This window comes from Euprymna scolopes, chromosome 26, assembly GCF_053919585.1.
Source record: "Euprymna scolopes isolate OS-2025 chromosome 26, ASM5391958v1, whole genome shotgun sequence".
Classification (NCBI taxonomy): domain Eukaryota; kingdom Metazoa; phylum Mollusca; class Cephalopoda; order Sepiida; family Sepiolidae; genus Euprymna; species Euprymna scolopes.
Window position 1 is genome coordinate 88,365,045 of NC_136507.1, and position 21,826 is coordinate 88,386,870.

At 25.0% G+C, this 21,826-nt stretch overlaps 3 long non-coding RNA genes across 3 annotated transcripts in view; 1 reads left to right on the plus strand and 2 right to left on the minus strand.

The window, feature by feature from the left end:
- Window positions 1-21,375, minus strand: part of LOC145248246 (uncharacterized) — a 24,590-nt gene extending 3,215 nt beyond the window's left edge. The window contains exon 1 of the long non-coding RNA XR_013863347.1: window positions 21,068-21,375. This is a non-coding gene — a long non-coding RNA (uncharacterized LOC145248246). The remainder of the gene's footprint in view (window positions 1-21,067) is intronic.
- LOC145248245 (uncharacterized) overlaps window positions 1-21,826 on the minus strand; it is a 166,289-nt gene that overhangs the window by 73,127 nt on the left and 71,336 nt on the right. The gene's annotated exons all lie outside the window — the stretch shown is intronic.
- Window positions 1-21,826, plus strand: part of LOC145248243 (uncharacterized) — a 35,400-nt gene that overhangs the window by 5,461 nt on the left and 8,113 nt on the right. The gene's annotated exons all lie outside the window — the stretch shown is intronic.

The window sequence follows — 21,826 nt, forward strand, 5'->3', positions numbered from 1 at the left end:
CCCGGGTATTTGGAGGTGTATGTTGAGCAAAAACAAAACTGTCAATTTATTAAAATTTGACCCCTATTATGACCCCTTAAAATTTATTGTTTTGGTCTTAAGTCAAGTTATTAAGTTAGATTCATGTCTAAGGACCCTATATCTAAAATCTCCTGTGTTTAAACCTAAAATTGTCGGAGTAGTTTGGTAGAGGTCCCAAAAGTCAAATCATTGGACTTTGACCTCTTAATCGCGAAATTTCTGGCCCAAATCCAGCCACATCGATTTTCCCAAATATCAGTATCCTGTATATCAAATTTCGAGTCTGTAAACTATAAATTGACAGAGTTATTGCGTATGGAAATGTGCACAGACACACAGACTTTCACTAAAATGACGTAGTTCGTCATCACAATCTTTTAACGACTTCGCCACCGTAAAAAATAACACATAAACACATACGCACGCACACACGCACACACACACATATACACACATATATATATATATATATATATATATATATATACTAGTAAGAAGATTCGAGTTTTTTTTTAATATTAAATGACGTACGTTTTTACTATACTAATAACCCCATATAAATAATGTTATTCATACTATTCTCCTATTACGCCCTTTAATAATAAGCTGTTTGTTTAAAAGTTCTCTGAATTAGTGTCTTTTTATGGTTTTAATTTCATGGAAATCTTATATGCATTGAATGTTTTAAGGGGGGTGTCATAGGACGCATAAAGGTGTTTGCACGTAGATACTCAACACGTAGAGGGAAATAATGAGGTTTGTTATGTTTCTTCTTCATTATTAAAAAGAAAATTTACAAGGCGAAAAATCAAATTTTATTATAATTGTACACGGTGACGCTATAAAAATACATTTTGATTATAATTGTACAAGGTGACGCTATAAAAAAATCAATTTTTATTATAATTGTATAAGGTGACGCTATAAAAAAATCAATTTTTATTATAATTGTACAAGGTGAAGCTATAAAAAAATCAATTTTAATTATAATTGTACAAGGTGACGCTATAAAAAAATCAATTTTTATTATAATTGTACAAGGTGACGCAATAAAAAAATCAATTTTTATTATAATTGTACAAGGTGAAGCTATAAAAAAATACATTTTGATTATAATTGTACAAGGTGAAGCTATAAAAAATCAATTTTTATTATAATTGTACAAGGTGAAGCTATAAAAAAATCAATTTTTATTATAATTGTACAAGGTGAAGCTATAAAAAAATCAATTTTTATTATAATTGTACACGGTGACGCAATAAAAAAATCAATTCTTATTATAATTGTACAAGGTGAAGCTATAAAAAAATCAATTTTTATTATAATTGTACAAGGTGACGCTATAAAAAAATCAATTTTTATTATAATTGTACAAGGTGAAGCTATAAAAAAATCAATTTTTATTATAATTGTACAAGGTGACGCAATAAAAAAATCAATGTTTATTATAATTGTACAAGGTGACGCTATAAAAAAATCAATTTTTATTATAATTGTACAAGGTGACGCAATAAAAAAATCAATTTTTATTATAATTGTACAAGGTGAAGCTATAAAAAATCAATTTTTATTATAATTGTACAAGGTGAAGCTATAAAAAAATCAATTTTAATTATAATTGTACAAGGTGACGCTATAAAAAAATCAATTTTTATTATAATTGTACAAGGTGACGCAATAAAAAAATCAATTTTTATTATAATTGTACAAGGTGAAGCTATAAAAAATCAATTTTTATTATAATTGTACAAGGTGAAGCTATAAAAAAATCAATTTTAATTATAATTGTACAAGGTGAAGCTATAAAAAAATCAATTTTTATTATAATTGTACAAGGTGACGCAATAAAAAAATCAATTTTTATTATAATTGTACAAGGTGAAGCTATAAAAAAAATGAATTTTTATTATAATTGTACAAGGTGAAGCTATAAAAAATCAATTTTTATTATAATTGTACAAGGTGACGCAATAAAAAAATCAATTTTTATTATAATTGTACAAGGTGACGCTATAAAAAAATCAATTTTTATTATAATTGTACAAGGTGACGCAATAAAAAAATCAATTTTTATTATAATTGTACAAGGTGAAGCTATAAAAAATCAATTTTTATTATAATTGTACAAGGTGAAGCTATAAAAAAATCAATTTTTATTATAATTGTACACGGTGACGCAATAAAAAAATCAATTTTTATTATAATTGTACAAGGTGAAGCTATAAAAAATACATTTTTATTATAATTGTACAAGGTGAAGCTATGAAAAAATACATTTTGATTATAATTGTACAAGGTGAAGCTATAAAAAATCAATTTTTTTTATAATTGTACAAGGTGAAGCTATAAAAAAATCAATTTTTATTATAATTGTACAAGGTGAAGCTATAAAAAAATCAATTTTTATTATAATTGTACAAGGTGAAGCTATAAAAAAATACATTTTGATTATAATTGTACAAGGTGACGCTATAAAAAAATCAATTTTTATTATAATTGTACAAGGTGACGCAATAAAAAAATCAATTTTTATTATAATTGTACAAGGTGAAGCTATAAAAAAATCAATTTTTATTATAATTGTACAAGGTGAAGCTATAAAAAAATCAATTTTTATTTTAATTGTACAAGGTGAAGCTATAAAAACATCAATTTTTATTATAATTGTACAAGGTGAAGCTATAAAAAAATCAATTTTTATTATAATTGTACACGGTGACGCAATAAAAAAATCAATTTTTATTATAATTGTACAAGGTGACGCAATAAAAAAATCAATTTTTATTATAATTGTACAAGGTGACGCAATAAAAAAATCAATTTTTATTATAATTGTACAAGGTGACGCTATAAAAAAATCAATTTTTATTATAATTGTACAAGGTGAAGCTATAAAAAAATCAATTTTAATTATAATTGTACAAGGTGAAGCTATAAAAAAATACATTTTGATTATAATTGTACAAGGTGACGCTATAAAAAAATCAATTTTTATTATAATTGTACACGGTGACGCTATAAAAAAATCAATTTTTATTATAATTGTACAAGGTGAAGCTATAAAAAAATCAATTTTTATTATAATTGTACAAGGTGAAGCTATAAAAAAATCAATTTTTATTATAATTGTACAAGGTGACGCAATAAAAAAATCAATTTTAATTATAATTGTACAAGGTGAAGCTATAAAAAAATCAATTTTTATTATAATTGTACAAGGTGAAGCTATAAAAAAATCAATTTTTATTATAATTGTACAAGGTGACGCAATAAAAAAATCAATTTTTATTATAATTGTACAAGGTGACGCTATAAAAAAATCAATTTTTATTATAATTGTACAAGGTGACGCAATAAAAAATCAATTTTTATTATAATTGTACAAGGTGAAGCTATAAAAAATCAATTTTAATTATAATTGTACAAGGTGAAGCTATAAAAAAATCAATTTTTATTATAATTGTACACGGTGACGCAATAAAAAAATCAATTTTTATTATAATTGTACAAGGTGAAGCTATAAAAAAATCAATTTTTATTATAATTGTACAAGGTGACGCAATAAAAAAATCAATTTTTATTATAATTGTACGAGGTGACGCAATAAAAAAATCAATTTTTATTATAATTGTACAAGGTGACGCAATAAAAAAATCAATTTTTATTATAATTGTACAAGGTGACGCTATAAAAAAATCAATTTTATTATAATTGTACAAGGTGAAGCTATAAAAAAATCAATTTTTATTATAATTGTACAAGGTGAAGCTATAAAAAATCAATTTTGATTATAATTGTACAAGGTGACGCTATAAAAAAATCAATTTTTATTATAATTGTACAAGGTGACGCAATAAAAAAATCAATTTTTATTATAATTGTACAAGGTGACGCGATAAAAAAATCAATTTTTATTATAATTGTACAAGGTGAAGCTATAAAAAAATCAATTTTAATTATAATTGTACAAGGTGAAGCTATAAAAAAATCAATTTTTATTATAATTGTACAAGGTGACGCAATAAAAAAATCAATTTTTATTATAATTGTACAATGTGAAGCTATAAAAAAATCAATTTTTATTATAATTGTACAAGGTGAAGCTATAAAAAATCAATTTTTATTATAATTGTACAAGGTGAAGCTATAAAAAAATCAATTTTTATTATAATTGTACAAGGTGAAGCTATAAAAAAATCAATTTTTATTATAATTGTACACGGTGACGCAATAAAAAAATACATTTTGATTATAATTGTACAAGGTGAAGCTATAAAAAAATCAATTTTTATTATAATTGTACAAGGTGACGCTATAAAAAAATCAATTTTAATTATAATTGTACAAGGTGAAGCTATAAAAAAATCAATTTTTATTATAATTGTACAATGTTACGCAATAAAAATCTCAATTTTTATTATAATTGTACAAGGTGACGCTATAAAAAAATCAATTTTTATTATAATTGTAAAAGGTGACGCAATAAAAAAATCAATTTTTATTATAATTGTACAAGGTGAAGCTATAAAAAAATCAATTTTAATTATAATTGTACAAGGTGAAGCTATAAAAAAATCAATTTTTATTATAATTGTACAAGGTGACGCAATAAAAAAATCAATTTTTATTATAATTGTACAAGGTGAAGCTATAAAAAATCAATTTTTATTATAATTGTACAAGGTGAAGCTATAAAAAAATCAATTTTAATTATAATTGTACAAGGTGAAGCTATAAAAAATCAATTTTTATTATAATTGTACAAGGTGACGCAATAAAAAAATTAATTTTTATTATAATTGTACAAGGTGAAGCTATAAAAAAATCAATTTTTATTATAATTGTACAAGGTGAAGCTATAAAAAATCAATTTTTATTATAATTGTACAAGGTGACGCAATAAAAAAATCAATTTTTATTATAATTGTACAAGGTGACGCTATAAAAAAATCAATTTTTATTATAATTGTACAAGGTGACGCAATAAAAAAATCAATTTTTATTATAATTGTACAAGGTGACGCAATAAAAAAATCAATTTTTATTATAATTGTACAAGGTGACGCAATAAAAAAATCAATTTTTATTATAATTGTACAAGGTGAAGCTATAAAAAAATCAATTTTTATTATAATTGTACAAGGTGAAGCTATAAAAAAATCAATTTTTATTATAATTGTACAAGGTGAAGCTATAAAAAATCAATTTTTATTATAATTGTACAAGGTGAAGCTATAAAAAAATCAATTTTTATTATAATTGTACAAGGTGAAGCTATAAAAAAATCAATTTTTATTATAATTGTACACGGTGACGCAATAAAAAAATCAATTCTTATTATAATTGTACAAGGTGAAGCTATAAAAAAATCAATTTTTATTATAATTGTACAAGGTGACGCTATAAAAAAATCAATTTTTATTATAATTGTACAAGGTGAAGCTATAAAAAAATCAATTTTTATTATAATTGTACAAGGTGACGCAATAAAAAAATCAATGTTTATTATAATTGTACAAGGTGACGCTATAAAAAAATCAATTTTTATTATAATTGTACAAGGTGACGCAATAAAAAAATCAATTTTTATTATAATTGTACAAGGTGAAGCTATAAAAAATCAATTTTTATTATAATTGTACAAGGTGAAGCTATAAAAAAATCAATTTTTATTATAATTGTACAAGGTGACGCTATAAAAAAATCAATTTTTATTATAATTGTACAAGGTGACGCAATAAAAAAATCAATTTTTATTATAATTGTACAAGGTGAAGCTATAAAAAATCAATTTTTATTATAATTGTACAAGGTGAAGCTATAAAAAAATCAATTTTAATTATAATTGTACAAGGTGAAGCTATAAAAAAATCAATTTTTATTATAATTGTACAAGGTGACGCAATAAAAAAATCAATTTTTATTATAATTGTACAAGGTGAAGCTATAAAAAAATCAATTTTTATTATAATTGTACAAGGTGAAGCTATAAAAAATCAATTTTTATTATAATTGTACAAGGTGACGCAATAAAAAAATCAATTTTTATTATAATTGTACAAGGTGACGCTATAAAAAAATCATTTTTTATTATAATTGTACAAGGTAACGCAATAAAAAAATCAATTTTTATTATAATTGTACAAGGTGACGCAATAAAAAAATCAATTTTTATTATAATTGTACAAGGTGACGCTATAAAAAAATCAATTTTTATTATAATTGTACAAGGTGAAGCTATAAAAAAATCAATTTTAATTATAATTGTACAAGGTGAAGCTATAAACAATCAATTTTTATTATAATTGTACAAGGTGAAGCTATAAAAAAATCAATTTTTATTATAATTGTACACGGTGACGCAATAAAAAAATCAATTTTTATTATAATTGTACAAGGTGAAGCTATAAAAAATCAATTTTTATTATAATTGTACAAGGTGAAGCTATAAAAAAATACATTTTGATTATAATTGTACAAGGTGAAGCTATAAAAAATCAATTTTTATTATAATTGTACAAGGTGAAGCTATAAAAAAATCAATTTTTATTATAATTGTACAAGGTGAAGCTATAAAAAAATCAATTTTTATTATAATTGTACAAGGTGAAGCTATAAAAAAATACATTTTGATTATAATTGTACAAGGTGACGCTATAAAAAAATCAATTTTTATTATAATTGTACAAGGTGACGCAATAAAAAAATCAATTTTTATTATAATTGTACAAGGTGAAGCTATAAAAAAATCAATTTTTATTATAATTGTACAAGGTGAAGCTATAAAAAAATCAATTTTTATTATAATTGTACAAGGTGAAGCTATAAAAACATCAATTTTTATTATAATTGTACAAGGTAGAGCTATAAAAAAATCAATTTTTATTATAATTGTACACGGTGACGCAATAAAAAATCAATTTTTATTATAATTGTACAAGGTGACGCAATAAAAAAATCAATTTTTATTATAATTGTACAAGGTGACGCAATAAAAAAATCAATTTTTATTATAATTGTACAAGGTGACGCTATAAAAAAATCAATTTTTATTATAATTGTACAAGGTGAAGCTATAAAAAAATCAATTTTAATTATAATTGTACAAGGTGAAGCTATAAAAAAATACATTTTGATTATAATTGTACAAGGTGACGCTATAAAAAAATCAATTTTTATTATAATTGTACACGGTGACGCTATAAAAAAATCAATTTTTATTATAATTGTACAAGGTGAAGCTATAAAAAAATCAATTTTTATTATAATTGTACAAGGTGAAGCTATAAAAAAATCAATTTTTATTATAATTGTACAAGGTGACGCAATAAAAAAATCAATTTTAATTATAATTGTACAAGGTGAAGCTATAAAAAAATCAATTTTTATTATAATTGTACAAGATGAAGCTATAAAAAATCAATTTTTATTATAATTGTACAAGGTGACGCAATAAAAAAATCAATTTTTAATGTAATTGTACAAGGTGACGCTATAAAAAAATCAATTTTTATTATAATTGTACAAGGTGACGCAATAAAAAAATCAATTTTTATTATAATTGTACAAGGTGAAGCTATAAAAAATCAATTTTTATTATAATTGTACAAGGTGAAGCTATAAAAAAATCAATTTTTATTATAATTGTACAAGGTGAAGCTATAAAAAAATCAATTTTTATTATAATTGTACAAGGTGAAGCTATAAAAAAATCAATTTTTATTATAATTGTACAAGGTGAAGCTATAAAAAAATCAATTTTTATTATAATTGTACAAGGTGAAGCTATAAAAAAATACATTTTGATTATAATTGTACAAAGTGAAGCTATAAAAAATCAATTTTTATTATAATTGTACAAGGTGAAGCTATAAAAAAATCAATTTTTATTATAATTGTACAAGGTGACGCAATAAAAAAATCAATTTTTATTATAATTGTACAAGGTGACGCAATAAAAAAATCAATTTTTATTATAATTGTACAAGGTGACGCTATAAAAAAATCAATTTTTATTATAATTGTACAAGGTGAAGCTATAAAAAAATCAATTTTTATTATAATTGTACAAGGTGAAGCTATAAAAAAATACATTTTGATTATAATTGTACAAGGTGACGCTATAAAAAAATCAATTTTTATTATAATTGTACAAGGTGACGCAATAAAAAAATCAATTTTTATTATAATTGTACAAGGTGACGCTATAAAAAAATCAATTTTTATTATAATTGTACAAGGTGAAGCTATAAAAAATCAATTTTAATTATAATTGTACAAGGTGAAGCTATAAAAAAATCAATTTTTATTATAATTGTACAAGGTGACGCAATAAAAAAATCAATTTTTATTATAATTTTACAAGGTGAAGCTATAAAAAAATCAATTTTTATTATAATTGTACAAGGTGACGCGATAAAAAAATCAATTTTTATTATAATTGTACAAGGTGAAGCTATAAAAAAATCAATTTTTATTATAATTGTACAAGGTGAAGCTATAAAAAAATCAATTTTTATTATAATTGTACAAGGTGACGCAATAAAAAAATCAATTTTTATTATAATTGTACAATGTGAAGCTATAAAAAAATCAATTTTTATTATAATTGTACAAGGTGAAGCTATAAAAAATCAATTTTTATTATAATTGTACAAGGTGAAGCTATAAAAAAATCAATTTTTATTATAATTGTACAAGGTGAAGCTATAAAAAAATACATTTTTATTATAATTGTACACGGTGACGCAATAAAAAAATACATTTTTATTATAATTGTACAAGGTGAAGCTATAAAAAAATCAATTTTTATTATAATTGTACAAGGTGACGCTATAAAAAAATCAATTTTAATTATAATTGTACAAGGTGAAGCTATAAAAAAATCAATTTTTATTATAATTGTACAAGGTTACGCAATAAAAATCTCAATTTTTATTATAATTGTACAAGGTGACGCTATAAAAAATCAATTTTTATTATAATTGTACAAGGTGAAGCTATAAAAAAATCAATTTTAATTATAATTGTACAAGGTGAAGCTATAAAAAAATCAATTTTTATTATAATTGTACAAGGTGACGCAATAAAAAAATTAATTTTTATTATAATTGTACAAGGTGAAGCTATAAAAAAATCAATTTTTATTATATTTGTACAAGGTGAAGCTATAAAAAATCAATTTTTATTATAATTGTACAAGGTGACGCAATAAAAAAATCAATTTTTATTATAATTTTACAAGGTGACGCTATAAAAAAATCAATTTTTATTATAATTGTACAAGGTGACGCAATAAAAAAATCAATTTTTATTATAATTGTACAAAGTGAAGCTATAAAAAATCAATTTTTATTATAATTGTACAAGGTGAAGCTATAAAAAAATCAATTTTTTTTATAATTGTACACGGTGACGCAATAAAAAAATCAATTTTTATTATAATTGTACAAGGTGAGGCTATAAAAAAATCAATTTTTATTATAATTGTACAAGGTGAAGCTATAAAAAATCAATTTTTATTATAATTGTACAAGGTGAAGCTATAAAAAAATACATTTTGATTATAATTGTACAAGGTGAAGCTATAAAAAATCAATTTTTATTATAATTGTACAAGGTGAAGCTATAAAAAAATCAATTTTTATTATAATTGTACAAGGTGACGCAATAACAAAATCAATTTTTATTATAATTGTACAAGGTGACGCAATAAAAAAATCAATTTTTATTATAATTGTACAAGGTGACGCAATAAAAAAATCAATTTTTATTATAATTGTACAAGGTGACGCTATAAAAAAATCAATTTTTATTATAATTGTACAAGGTGAAGCTATAAAAAAATCAATTTTTATTATAATTGTACAAGGTGAAGCTATAAAAAAATACATTTTGATTATAATTGTACAAGGTGACGCTATAAAAAAAATACATTTTGATTATAATTGTACAAGGTGAAGCTATAAAAAAAATTAAAACAACACTGCAGCTTTATTTTACAATTTTTATTGAAATAATTAATTCAGTTAACAAAATTATGTGGTAGAACTGACATCTATTCAATGTAGCCGCCTTCAGCCTCAACCACCGCCTCGACGCGGGTCCGGAACTAGAAGCATGCCTTTTCTACAAGTGCTGGCGGGAGCTCAGCGAATACTCGGCGGATACCGGTGATGAGGCTGGCTTTGGTGTTGTGGGAGGTCATGTTTGTGATGTTCTCGGCGTATAACAAAAGGAAGTAGTTCAGGGAGTTAAGGTTGGGGGATGAGGGAGCCAGTTAGATAAGGGTACAAAGTCGTAGCACTCTTTCTGAAGCCAGACCTGGGTTTCTATCGACTTGTAGGCCGGTGCCTAAACTTGAAACACCACCAAAGACCATAACCGTAGCCGGAAACCTTGTTTTAATCACCCTGTGCATGTCCCTGTTATTTAGGTAATCCAGCGATGCATTTTGAGGGTGCTTGTAATATATATATATATATATATATATATATATATATATATATATATATATATATATATATTAACTGCATTAGAGGAATAAATTATAAGATGGTCAACATCATGAATTTTGGAATATAACGTTTTGTCATTTATTCTCTGTATTTCTCTGTAATTACATTGAGCTTCTTGAACATTAACTTAAGACAAATTAAACATATTGTAAAAATTCAAAATTCTCATGACCGCGGACCTGTCAGATTTGGCTTATTTTTAGGGGTGTTCGTTCAGGTGCTGTTTATACCATTAGTTTAGAATACTAGTGTCATGATGAGCTTATACTATAAGAAAATATTTTTCTACAGAAATATATGTATATATATATATATATATATATATACATATATATATATATATATTTCTGTATAAAAATATTTTATTATAGTATATATCAATCCTTATTTAAGAAGCTCAATGTAATTACAGAGCAATATAGAGAATAAATGACAAAAGTTATGTTCCAAAATTCGTGATGTTGACCATCTAATAATTTATTCCTTTAACTCAGTTTATATATATATATATATATATATATATATATATATATATATATATATATATATATATATATATATATATATAGTCATAATTTGGATCGGTTGAGTTTCACAGCAGTGCTTTTTGTCATTTTCAGACATGATAGAAGACCCCTATCGCTCTTAGGATTTGTACATAACTGGCTAACTAGTAGATTGTAAGCAAATTAGGCGCAAGGCCGATTTTTAATGTGAGGAGTGACGGGGAAATGGGGACCAACTCCCCGGGGAGTAGGGGAGTTGGACAGTGACAATTGCTGAATTGTCGCCACTCGTGAATCGACGAACCCATCTCTTATCTGTACTGACATCAACTGCATCGGCTTCGTAAACGTTCTACAGGCACCGGTGAATGTTGATCGGTTCAATTTTTTTCTACATGGAGGAATTCAATGGCACATCTCAGCTTCTGACGAACATGCATGACAGATGATGCTTTACACCGTCAATATCTGCAACAGAGAGATGAAACTTTTAGATCATGAATGCAATTGTTAAGTCAGTACTACAACAGCAACCCCCTCTGATTCATGCGCGTGGAATAAAAATTGGAGTGAATGTTAGTAGATATAAAATGTAACGCACTTTGAATAGGTCACCATAGATATCAACAGAGGGGGGGGTATGTTAAATAACTTTAATAAATAAAAGATAAGATAGAAATAGATTGGCTTATTCAGTGATGTTTGCTTTCCGTCTTTCTCGACTGACAGCTAGCCTCCCACATAACAATTCATTGTAGGCCAAAAGACACTATTATGAGATAAGATAAAACAAAAAATAAAGAAAAAAATGACAGTAGAAAAGTGGAGATAATACACTTAGAGAAAGATTATTAGACACCCACGCACGCTCGTGATACTGACCCCTATATATATATATATATATATATATATATATATATATACTAGACTACCCCTGACCCGTTTGGTCAGTATGTTATATTAGCTATGGAATTAATGTATGAGCGTAACACTTGTGACGTAAAGAAAATATTTTTTTTAACAGAAACATGTCTATGAAAGTATATTAAGATAAAAAAAGAATATAGATAGATTTCTGTGAGTCGTTCTGTTTATTATAATTGATTATTTTTGAGTAAAAAATATAGTTACTGAATTATAAGTGGTTGGTCATAGTTATAGGTAAATGGGCACTGAACAGATACCATAATACTTATTATAGTTAAATTATAATTTTGATATATCTGCTTTTTTTTTACATCGTTCATTTCTGTGTTACGTATAAGTTATAACTCTTCCCACGCTAAATAATAATTTCGAAATAATAACGTTAATATTTCAGTGCGCAGGTAATGCGCGCATGCGCAACCGGATGTTGTAAACCGGAAAGTGCTCCAAATATAATTTGCTGATTTCTTTATGTCCTCGGATGAGAAGAATAATAAGAATAACATTCTTTGAAACTCTGCGGAATAAGGACTTTGAAAATTGTTTTTTGGTGTATTCAGTCGAACAATAAATTTTCATTGTAAAGTTTAACTTACAGTTTTAATTTTCTTATATAAATATTTATATATATATATATATATTTATATATTTATATTTTTATATTTATACATATATTTATATATACATTTATATATATATTTATACATATATTTATATATTTACTTACGTATATATTTATATATATATTTGTATATATATTATGTATATGTTTATGCATATATATTTATATATTTGTATATATATATATATATATATTAAGATGTATATATATTTATATATATATATTTATATATATTTATATATATTTATATTTATGTATATATATATATATATTTATATTCATATATATATATATATATATATATTTATATATATTTATATATATTTATATTTATGTATATATATATATATTTATATTCATATATATATATATATATATATATATATATATATATATATATATATATATATAGTCATCCACATACAGTACTGTTCTGCTGTTTCACAGCTCATCAGTGCGGCTAGCCAGGATTGAAACCCGACCGTCTGTACTTATATATATTTATTCTGTATATATATATATATATATATATATATATATATATATAAATATATATATATATATATAAGTGAACGTGTCTCTGTGTGTACATTTCCCTACACAATAACTCTGTCAATTTTTAGTCGACAGACTCGAAATTTGATATACCTGGTGCTGAGATTTGGGGAGATCTATGTGAACTGTTTCGGCCAGAAATTTGGCTTTTAAAGGGTCAAAGTTCAACGATGTCACCTTTTAGAACTCTACCAAACTCCTTCGAAAATTTTGGGTCTAAACACTTGAAATTTTAGATATAGATTCCTTTGACATGGACCTAACTTACTAACTCAATTTGAACCCAAAACAATAAATATTAAATGGTCATAATAGAGGTCGAAGTTTTAAAAAATTGCCCTTTTTTCTTTTTTTCTTTTTTTTAGCTCAGCATACATCTCCAAACACGCGGGCAACGCCGGGCTGAAATGCTAGTATATATATATATATATATATATATATATATATATATATATATATATATATATATATATATATATATATATATATATGCCCGGCGTTGCTAGATTAAAGCATATTGCTCGACGGCAGGGCAAAAAATAACTGGAAAACGTTTCCTATGTGTCTTGACATAGGTTTATCATAATTATTTGTTTTTGTTTTCATCTTAATTTGCATTGTGTTTGAAAGATTACAGACCGAAGGATATTTCTAAATTGAAAAAAGTATGCATATTTCCGTGTTAAAAAATTACAGTTAACAATGTTTTTAAAAAACACATTTTATTGTAATTTCAATCCAATTGAACTTACTTTAAAAATCTGTGGAAAAATAATTATCACTTATTTCAACGATAATGAGTAAATATACTTTATACGGTACCGAATTTAATGAAAATTACGTTTTAAAACAAACAATACAAAATAAACATAAAAGACAATTTGTAGTACAAATAAAGCTTCCCGTTGAAAATGTAACAGAAATGGCTCTGGTGTTCACCAAAATACGGATCACCCTAAGCGTTAAAATTTCGTTTAATTATTTTATTTTTGTTGTGATTAAACCAGAACAGCGTATTTAATTAAGATATTTATTAATACACACAAGTAAAGGATTTCTTTATAATTCTCTAAAAAATTTTCTAGGTATGAGTTTAGTTGGTAGGAGAATAAAAAATGCGTGCGTTTTTTAACGCTGTGCCTCAGTAGTTAAATTAATGAATGGCTCTCTTAATCTTCCACAATTTTTAAATTATTTTTCTCTGTTCTTGATATTCATAATTTACAATTATTTGCAAGATCAGAGAAACACTTTATTACGCTGATTTTTACACGTTCATGCGTTCATGGAAACATTGGAATCTTACATGGAAAATTAACCCTAAAAGTGTAACCTTATAAGATATTAAATATTTTGATTTTTTTTTTTTTTTTTGCTGTAGAAATATTGAAAAAATGCTTAATTCGATGATAATATAAGTAGTTCGAGAAAATTAATTTTTCTTCGAGTTATAACGATATTATTAACACAGACCTTTCCGGCGTTTTCGTAATCTTGCTAAAAAATTAAATATTTTTATTTGTTACAATATATAACGCTTTTCACGAAAAAACAAAATACAGTTCGTGCATTTTATTTTTCTTATATGTAAATATGTTTTTGTTTACACAAAATTATAAATTTCTAGTAAGAGTTTTTTATAAATATATAATGGGTTCATTATATTAAGTGATAATAACTCAATAAATATTTAAAATTTCAGAAAACGATTTCCTTTATGTTGATAAATATTTAAGTGAAGGGAAAGATCAAAATGTTGATACATTTTGAGCATCAGTCATTTATTTGGCACGTGTCGATTAATAACATATAATTTAAGATACGCTTAATATCTTAACTTTTTTACGATTTTTCTGATATTGGCATACGTTTAGATAAGAGCCTTAAATCAGCCATCTTCGTCTACAAAAAAAAAATAAACGAATATCTCCCTTGAATGGATATTTTCTGTTCTGTTTTATTTGTCGTACTTGTCAGTACGCCATGTTTTATTAGTACGCCATGTTTTATTAGTACGCCATGTCAGTTTGTCTTTTTATGATTAAAACACATGTATTTATTGATTATTGATTATTTTTTGTATTTTCATAACAATTATTTAAAAAATAACAATTATTAAAAATAACAATTATTAAAAAATAACAATTATTTAAAAAAAAACAATTATTAAAAAAAACAATTATTAAAAAAACAATTATTAAAAAATAACAATTATTAAAGAATAACAATTATAAAAAAACGATTATTAAAAAATAACAATTATCAAAGAATAGCACTTATTAAAAAAATAACAATTATTAAAAAATAACAATTATTAAAAAATACCAATTATTAAAAAAATAACAATTATTAAAAAATAACAATTATTAAAACATAACAATTATTAAAAATAACAATTATTAAAAAATAACAAATATTAAAAAATAACAATCATTAAAAAATAACAATTATTTAGAAAATAACAATTATTAACCAATAACAATTATTAAAAAATAACAATTATCAAAAAATAACAATTATTAAAACATAACAATCATTTAAAAATTACAAATATTAAAAAATAACAATTATTAAAAAATAACAATTATTAAAACATAACAATTATTAAAAATAACAAATATTAAAAAATAACAAATATTAAAAAATAACAATCATTAAAAAATAACAATTATTTAGAAAATAACAATTATTAACCAATAACAATTATTAAAAAATAACAATTATCAAAAAATAACAATTATTAAAAAATAACAATCATTAAAAAATAACAAATATTAAAAAATAAAAATTATTAAAAAAATAACAATTATTAAAAATATAACAATTATTAAAAAATAACAATTATTAAAAAATAACAATTATTAAAAAATAACAATCATTAAAAAATAACAATCATTAAAAAATAACAATTATTAAAAAATAACAATTATTAAAAAATAACAATTATTAAAAAATAACAATTATTAAAAAATAAAAATTATTAAGAAAATAACAATTATTAAAAATATAACAATTATTAAAAAATAACAATTATTAAAAAAATAAGTTTTACATGAAGTGTCACAAAAGATAACACATGAGAGCACATAGTCGTTTGACATGCATGTACTTGTGCATTTTCAACACACTTATTTGTTGGTTATCAATTAAAAAGGTATTTGTGTACATACATGTGTATATGTTTAATTAATAAATAAATAATAAATTCATATTAGGAATTTTACCAAACTAGAAACATCGAACGGCTTTGGTTACTTCCCCTTCATCGTTATGAATACTTATTAGGATTTTGGTAACTTATAATTTTAACTAAATCGTTAAAATTCCAAACTTACAGAAGTATCTCCCTTCTACATCTAAAATATCCGATAATCGTAAATCTTAATAGGAGAGAAGAAAAAAATAAAAACAAAAAATAAAAGTAAAAAATAAAATGAGATACTTAATTTTTAATGAAGAATAAGAACGAACTAAATATAAAGTAATGTTAAACTTTACTTCTTATTGAATAAGTTTTAAACTAAAACCTTCCTTAAATCACATAAATAATTTAGCCGATATTTTTGTGAATAAACAAAGCAAATTCCTAATACGAAACTAACACAGAATCGTAACGATTTAACTTAGTTGATTAGTCCGGATTAAAAAAATAAAATAAATTAAAAAAATAAGTTAAATTAAATAAAGAAATATAGAAATCTAATTTATGAAATCAATGAATAGTATTAATAAAACATATTAAACGGACATAGGTAATTAGTGGTAACATTGTATGATATTTAGTTTGAACCCCCTTTTTTAAAAATAGAGATACGAAAATAGGTAAATATATAAATCTTTAAAAAATACTTTGCAAGGATGCGACAGAAGTAAAATAGTTTCGCTTGTTTTCCTTTCCTTATAAGGGAAATGTTTTCCATGGTGTTTTATTGTTAAAGTGTTTTTTATTCAATACGTCTGAAGAAAGGCTGTTTTTGTGAAAATTTTTAAACGACATAATGTTTGAATTTGTCCAAATGGTCTTGAAACAATTGTAACTAACAATGAAATACACTTTTTTTCTATCAACCCATTCTTTGAAATCTTGGTTTTTTTGTTAAAACAGCATGTGAATGCTCAATTATGAAATATGATAATTTTGTAGCTTACAGTTAAGTTATCTCTTTTTGGCTGAAACTGTATTGGTATATGTACGATTACTGAATTATATAAACCCAGTAAAATTCAGAATACTACAAATAAGATTATATATAATATATATATATATATATATATATATATATATATATATATATATAAAGGAACAAAACTTGTTATGCGTTTATCAACGTTTCGTCATTATTTCGAGACTTCCCCTGGATGAACTAAAGACGAACCGTTGATGGACACATAACACAGTTTGTTCCTTTTTATTTCTCTATTTTGTCGAAATATTATTTCCATTATTTTCATCATATATATATATATATATATATATATATATATATATATATCGTTGAATAACAGATAAATCATCTCCTGATAAAAACAGGTCCATTGCTAAACACCTTACTAATCACTATGTCTGTCCCCACTTTGAATGTGCATTTTTTTAGTAGACAACATGTCTATTCTTCAGTACACTACCACTACTAATTAATTCGAATTAATTAGAATCATCATTGCTTAAAACTATAGAAGCAAAAATTAACATCGTTAAAATGTGAACAGAATGAGAATTATGTCACTCTCAAGCCAGATCAGTCGTGTGTTGAAAGCATATTGAGGATGTCAAATGATCACATTCAATGCTGTCAAGACTAAGCTTGTTTCCTTCAATAATTACAAGAAACATTTCCAATCACCAATAGCTATGGCTAAAGATACATTACCTGAAAGTACTTCTTTCAAACTCCTCGACTTAGCCTTCACAGGGAATATGAGTTGGAACAAATGCATTGAGAGCATTGGTAGAGCCGCTGCGAGCAAGGTGGGCTCTCTCTTCCGTGCTAGAAACTTACTTACGACTGAAAGTATCATTCGCTCATGCGTGGAGTATTATCACATTGGGCTCGTGCATCCGCTACTAGTCTCTTACTCCTGGACAGTGCTCAAAAGGGAGTTGTCAACCTGATAGGTCCTGAAATCTCATCAAGGCTTCAGCCTCTGTCCCATCGACGAGATGTTGCATCCCTTTCCCTGTTCTACAAGAATTTAATGGTGGATGCTCCGAAGAACCACAAGCCCGTGTACCTCCTCGACGTAAATACTCCTACAAACCCGAACCGCAGCTAAATCCTACCCCTATACAATAGAGATCTCTAGATATAAGAAGGCCTTCTACTGTAATAGTTTTTTTCCCACAGAACTGCTTGGACTTCCGGGTTCCTGCTTCCCCAACTGTACTGACATGCAGAAGTTTACGTGTAATTTGAACAGACATCTTGCTGCTCAACTCCCTACATAGCTACCCTGCAGCTTATGACCCGGATAGTAGCCCTTACATCAAAGTGGCACTGTGCCTTGTTAGGGTGAAAATGGAATATAAAAAAAAACTAACATTTTCATGTTAAACCGTTCGCACAAGTTGTTTTTACTAAAACCGTGGCCTTCGTTATAAAGATGGCCGGCCAGCTGAAAAAATGACGTCATCGCCGAGGTCCCAACAAGCAAGATATGTGGAACTCTTAGACTGTCAATAATGAACAGTAATTTTTACAGACAGCGTTACAAAACTTCAAAATTGGATTAAAATAAAGAAATAAAGAAAGAACACGATTTATACTGAAACTCATCTAATATTAATAATAAAAAAATAATTAAAAAAAACACAAGTTATTTGTTTAAGTATATTATAAGCAATTGAATATTTCGTTGTATTATAGATTTTAAAGATTAGAATGCGTTCTTTAATTACTTATAAATTACATTTTAAAAAAGTGAAGGAACACGATTTGATTTGAAATAAACTTGAAGTTTATTTAATATAATTAAATGAAAATTATGCATGTAAGATTATGAATATTTGAAGCAGAACACAAGCAAAACATTTGATATGAGTTAAGACAATAAACAAATATTAAAATTAAACTTTTTTTAAAGCAAAATGAATATTTTTTTAAATCAAAATGAATATTTTTTAATCAAAATGAATATTTTTAAATCAAAATGAACCACAATATTTTTTTCAAAATCAAAAACAATATTTTTAATAAATTCATGAAATATTGCACAGTAAAAAAATTAACCTAAAGAAAAAAATCATGTTTCTTATTTAAGATTATTTCACCACATAACAAAAATAACATGCAAAATCATTTTTTTATATCCATATTTTCAGTTTGTTAAAATACGTGGGTTTGTATTACTGTACACATAGATTCGAAAAAGTTGTCAAAAAACAAATATATAACAAATAAATGTTATCAAAGGCAAGATAAGTTACTTTTCTACCAAACTGGATATATTTTTCGTGTTTTTATTCAATGTAACATGTTTATTCAGCTCGAAAAACAGTGTTTACCGATGTATTCGAAAATTCCAGATGGCGTCTGATTCTCTCTTTAACACGGTAAGTTTAGGAAAAGGTGTTATAAATACAAAACCGGATAAAATACTGTTAAAAACTCGCTCAATATATGTTACCGTGACATAGGTTGACATATATTCGGCGGGTTTTTAATAGTATGTTGTATAGTTTTTTATTTATAACACCTTATCCCAAACTTACCGTGTTAAAGAGAGAATCAGACGCCATCTTGAATTTTCGAATACATCGGTAAACACTATGTTTTTCGAGCTGAATAAACATGTTACATTGAATAAAAACACGAAAAATATTTGGTAGAAAAGTAACTTATCTTGCCTTTGATAACATTTATTTGTTATATATTTGTTTTTGACAACTTTTTCGAATCTGTGTACAGTAATACAAACCCAATTACGTTAATGAAATGAATTGTACTTATTTACTATGCCACCCCACGGGACAGAGTTAGACACCAGTGTCGTTTTTTAACGTGGAGAAAAGGTACAAAAATAAAAAATTGTCTCAGTTGTGAAGGATTTCTCCTCCACCGAAAGAGAACAAGAAATAGAATGCAGCATCTGGAGAACAGATACTACACTTTGATCTGGTCCCGAAGGCCAAGACTGTTTAAGACCACGAGTGAACGCGCGTTTTTTTTTTTTTTTTTTTTTAGTTTAGTTTCATATATATATATACATAAAATAAGTATTTTTAAATTTTATCTTTCTAGCTTTAAAAAAAAGTTTAAAAATTTTATCAGCCGGCATAATTTATTTTTAAATATTGAAAAATTTCAGGAAAATTAATTTTTGTTAGATTTTTAAACGTGTGTCAACAGCTTAAAAAATCGTGTTTTAAAGAGTCGATGTTGTCTCGCATTTTCATTAGTTTTGTATGCTGTAAAAAATTTTTTTTTAATATTAGCAATTTATTTGAAGCTTCTTCTTTTGAATGGTAGAACATTTAGGATGATAATATTGAATTAAATTATAGTTACATCGTGTTAAATACAGGGGGGAGCACGTTAAAACTTACTTTGCTGAATGGAAATGGTGTAAAATCTTTTTTTTTTTTTACTGCATTATAATTCTTTATCTTTCGGAAATGAAAATACTGTCACTTTTTGGTCCTTTACGATAATTTCCTCAGCAAGTTGGAACGATGCACCGTGAAGGCATTTTAATAAAAAAAGAAATATTACACTGACTTCAAGACGTTACGAATGCCTACCGGTGACTACCGGTGTCACCGGTATGGACTATCCGTGATGACGTCAGCAGATTAAATTATTTTTGCTCACCGGCCATCTTGTCTTTTAAGACGGTCTTGCTAAAACACGTACGGTGCACATGTGTCACCAATGAATTTGAGATACAAGAGGCAATCCACAAAACAAAGTATTTTTACATACGTGCGTGGTCGCTGATCTTCATTCTTCAATCGTCGCTTTTCAATGCGTAGCCCTTGACCCCTGTAGTTGTTGAGCTTCTGCATAGGAAAATAATAGAGACTTGTTGACTTTTGAACGTTTTATTAGGGAATTATTGTCCATAAGAAGAGAGCCCAGTATCTATTTCTAATTACTTCTTAAATTATTTTTCTAACAAGGTAGCCACGTATAGGCAGAATCTCGAGGCTACATTCACTTAGATTCTCTCAACAGGTCTATACGCATGCGGTGTCTCTCGCTTACAGACACAGAGTATAGAAAACTGTTTTGTTCCACGAACATGTGACATCATTTTTGTGTAATATCATTTAACATCTTATATTTTCAATGCGTTTTGTTTAAGAAAGTAACCCTTAATCACATGTTTTTCTTTCCGTTTGCTGCTAGGTTATCCTGACATGTTGTATGTAAATATATAATCCTTACTAGAATTCATACCAGTTAACTTAATCGCTACTTACTGGTGCAGGGTCATGATAACCTGTATCATTTGAGTCGACTCCATGGCCACAAACCATATTTCTTAAATATTTTCCTACTAACTGGCATGTTATATGATTTTTATGCATAAGTATACATTCTGTATGTATTTGTATATGAAAAACGAACCCTGTTATATATCAATTAAATTTAAATAAGCAAGTTGCTCTGCCCCACCCTCTATTTACGTTCGTGTAATTCTGTCACGCAGGAAAACTTCATCCTGCCACTGTGGATATC